The following is a 4,544-nucleotide window of genomic DNA, read 5'->3' on the forward strand; positions in this document are numbered from 1 at the left end:
GGTAACATAATATAAAAGAAAGCAAAAAAAGTTTACATAATATAAGATAAAAAGGTAACAGATGGTTACAAAGGTATATAAAGAGAAAGATTTCTTACGTTATTTGGTATTTGCTTGAGCATCGTTGAAGCAACAATAAGAAAAGAAGACCAATTTATATTGACTTTAAAATGGTTAGTAAATATACAAAATTAAAAATGAACAAAACTTCGTTGTACCGAAATAATATAATCCAAAAACTGGGAACATTGAAAAACATTAATCAGTCATTGAGTGGGGTTATAGAGAAAGGTATTGATCAAAATTTTGAGGACTATAATAAAACATTTCATCAAGAAGAAACTCCAATGCATGAAATCAATGAAGCTATACATCAAGAAGAAGAAGGTTCAATGCCTAAAATATGTTTAAAAAATAAGAAAGTTTCAAACGATAATTTTAAATCAGTGTAATGCGTGTGATAAAACTTTGAAACATAGAAGCGGCTTATCACGACATAAGAAACTTCACATCAAAGATAAACTAAATATTATAAAAAGCAGTAAAATGTGATTAAAAATAGCAGAGCTGACAGATTACAGAAAAGCGAAGATGATGAAATATGTTTAAAAAATAAGAAAGTTTCAAACGATAATTTTAAATCAACAAAATTATACAAGTGTAATGCGTGTGATAAAACTTTGAAACATAGAAGTAGTTCGGTAAATTTTTGTCTCAAAAATCTGTAAAACAAACACATTTTAATTTAAAATACCACAAGACAAGTTATATTATATCATACCCAGTTTTTGCTTTACAAATCGCACCAACACACAGTTCTTGAACTCGGATTGTAATATATGGTTACTTCTTCATCATAATCTTCAATTTTACCCTGATATAAAATCCATGAACCAAGCAACAGTCTTGAAACTTGTATTATTTCATTCATATTCTAACATAACATATTTCAATAACTTAAATAATAAAGATATTATTGCAGTCTTAATATTTTCAGTCACTTACCAGTGAAGGGTATTCTTTAAAAACAGTTTTCAACACAGATATAGCTTTTTTGTTCATCATTTTGCAATTGATCGAAATTTAATGTGTGTGTACAACAAAACATGCAATACTTGAATGATATTATGATTTTTCCTTGGAGAGCTGCTGTACAATAATGAAATTTCATATCAATATATTTGCGGTTTTACCGTGTGTGTTTACTTCTGATAAGGATGCTTAGATTTTGCTCGAACTTGAGTTCTTGTAGAATTTTAAAAACATGTAAAACAGTTTTGTAATCGTAGGCTTCACACACTTTACAAATTTGATATGACATATCCGCCGGAAGAAATGAACAAAGTTTAAGTTACACAATTCAAAACAAAAAAACATTTTCAGTCGCTTTGTGACTTCAGTCTATAACGATCACCACAATAACATAAAATGGATCGCTTAATTAAAAATAAACACGTGTGCTTGCACGAACTTTTCGAATTTGTCAAGCATACAACAATTTTTTTTGTTATTTAATTATACATTTTCAATCTTTATTTTTTTATACATTATTTTTGTAAGAATTGTAGGAATGATGATCCGAGATACGGAGTTTGTAGTATGGCTGTGAACAATAAAATTAATATTACAGTGACAAACAACAGAGAACTTTTTGAAACTTACTTTTAGAAGAATCTGGTGAATTCTACATCATGAATTGTACGGTTGCCCACCGTCTTCTTTCCACGATATACCAGTGCCCTTTGTGTGCAATTGAGTCTATCGACGTTTAATAATTGCATACCCGTCTGGTAAAAATATAATGGCGTTAGAGTTGTCAACTTCAACAACCATTTTTTCACCGTAAATTGTCGACATCTTCCTCCAAAAGGTAATTTGAATTGATACGTTTCTTTTAATTTTTGAAAGTTTTGATCTAGTAGCTAGGATATACATTCCTGGTTATTGCACTTATGTGTTTGTGAGGTTATTACTTAATTACTTAAGTCAAATGAAACGCTTTTTTCTTCATCAGGGAAACTATGGGGATGATGCATTCGTTCTATCTAGGTGAGCATCGTGTTTTGATGATTTTGTTGCAATCCGTGAGACACATTACAGCAGCGGGAACAAACTTTATAACCAACCCAAAACAACAAAATGGAGCCCAGCAGTATGCCTGCCACAACGATTCCTGAGGTTTCATAATTGTGCAGAATGGCATTACCTTTGTCTTGCCAATCTTTGGGAAGAACCTATAAAATATGAATGACGGTAAAGCAGCGCAATAAATTGCTTATTACAACCATTTAGTTCATCGTCCGAATATGGTAGTACTTTCTTCTCCAATTTTTCGCACACTTCTACTAGTTGCGTATTTTCATCTTCATCACTTTCTGAATGGTGGAATGATGATGGTGTGGTGTGGAATGACTATAATTTTGGTAATTTTAACGCAGAAGAAAGAGATTTCATCATGATACTCTGCTACAACGACTGGTACGATTTTTATTTTCCACCGCCATCATCACCCATTGGTCACGACGATAACGACAACGAAGATGACAACAACGATGATGACAACAACAATTATTGCATCAATGAGGATCACGACCACGAGGATGTAATTGTACCACCTTATGTAAACATGTGTCATTCATATTTTATAATACCAAGTGGGAACCTACATGTGTGCACTGATTGTTTTAACGAGTATAAATCGTTAGTTGGACAAACAATTATCTCCCATCGTAGTTGGTTTAATCGCGTTAACTCGAACTATTTAAGCGAATTTATCGTCGATGGAATCTTGTCGTTGGAGATTTTTCGTTTCTGACGGATCAGGAACATATTTTGTGGGATCGCCAGAGGCGATTGAATGTATCTGTATTTAATCATCACCATCTCAATCTTGACTTTTATTGGTTGTCTATAGAAACTACAATGTTATTAAAATATATAAATATATAATAATAAAAAAAATAAAGAATAAAAAACTTACATTCGACATCATTATAGCCATGTTCATGTAAATGGTTGATTTGTTTTAACATCCTGTATATACAATTTGCAACATCCAGTATGCACGCTGTCAACTGTCAGTTGTAACTCCGCAGCCGAACAGCGCCGAACACGTAATTGTCAACACATCCACACACCGTATCTTATCGTGTGTAATGCATGCAAAATAACAAATACCGAAGGCTCAAGTTTCAAAATCCCATAAGAAATTGTGCTCTAAGTCACTTTATTATGCTACTGTCTTCTTTGGTAGTTAAAATGTTGATATAATCTTGAGTCAACTGAACTGCTCTTTCAGCTACATCATTAACAACTTGCAGATTATTCACAATATTCAAACCTTCCAAGTAATCATTATTAGTTGACCATGTTTCAACATGTTACTCCAAAAAAATTTTGTTACTCTTAAATCTATCAAAAAATGTATTGAATTAGAATTAATAAAAAAGTCAATGATTTTTTTCTGTAAACTAATAATTTCACTGTCTGAGTTCACTACGTAGCGTTTAGGGGAATCAAAATTCATATCTTCATTGCATTTTAATTAGAGACCGACTGAAATTTCGGATTCGGTTTCGGTTTCAGCCAGTTTCGGCCAAGAATTCGAGATTCGGCTTCAGTTTCGGTTTCGGCCGCACCGAAACTCACTTTTCGTGAATTGTCGTGCGTCGCTCGGCTAACTTCGCGAGTAATGGAGGTCGTTACTTGCCATCTCAGTTGGCTCATAGAAATTTAAATTAATATTATATTAAGTATCAAGTGACTAAACGGTGACTTTACTCCCGAAATGGCTTTTGTATCTAAAAAACGTGGAAAAACTGGCGATGTGTAGGTAAAAGTAGAAAAATGTGTTTATGTAAATTAGTTTCGGTTTCGGCCGAAACTGATTGCAGGGCCGAAATTTCAGTTTCGGTTTCGATTTCGGCTAAAATCCAGTTTCGGTCGGACTCTAATTTTAATGCTTTAACCATTTTATGCTTTATGGAAAGTGATATATTTGGATAAAAAAAGCCAATGCAACAGTTTCAGCATTCAAATACCACAAATGATTTTTTAATTTGTGCAAGACTGCTTCAGAAAGTTCCTTATCAATAGTTTTGTATTGAGGTATAGTTTTCAAAAAATTCAAGTCTTGATACAGAGCTGATGCTGCAAGAGGGACAGTAAACCAAAATGGTATGTAAACAAAGACTATGAATAAGCAAATATCCAAAAGCTTTTGTTGAATTGAAAGATCTACCTCATAAATGTCGCGAAAAATGTATATTTTCATCGAATAAACATCCAGCGAGCATGGTGAAATGCTCCTGGTTTATAAAATTTAACCTTATCAGCTTCCATCGTACCGAGAAAAATTTGACACAATTCCAAATGTTCCTTATAATCATCGCGATGTAAAATTTAACTTTAAAAGTATTTAATACTCTCATTTGCTTTTACAACATTTGTTAACAATTTTTTAGAAATTTTATTTCCTGTTAAACCATTTTTATATTTAGTTTGATCAATTAAATCCCAATTTTCTTGAAATTGTTTAAACAGGG

General features: G+C 32.4%; 1 long non-coding RNA gene across 1 annotated transcript; it reads right to left on the reverse strand.

The window, feature by feature from the left end:
* Nucleotides 1–617: 617 nt before the first annotated feature.
* LOC135791125 (uncharacterized) lies at nt 618–3,382 on the reverse strand. The gene is made up of 5 exons (XR_010547929.1): nt 2,981–3,382; nt 1,663–2,917; nt 1,006–1,603; nt 782–934; nt 618–722 (listed from the first exon to the last, which is right to left on the reverse strand). It is a non-coding gene; the product is annotated as an uncharacterized lncRNA (long non-coding RNA).
* Between the last annotated feature and the right edge of the window lie 1,162 nt (nt 3,383–4,544).

The sequence above is a fragment of the Atheta coriaria genome, unplaced genomic scaffold (genome assembly GCF_025399875.1).
Source record: "Atheta coriaria isolate IRGN ID8LTWV9N9 unplaced genomic scaffold, Caltech_Dcor_3.1 hic_scaffold_4_pilon, whole genome shotgun sequence".
In the NCBI taxonomy this organism is placed as follows: domain Eukaryota; kingdom Metazoa; phylum Arthropoda; class Insecta; order Coleoptera; family Staphylinidae; genus Dalotia; species Dalotia coriaria.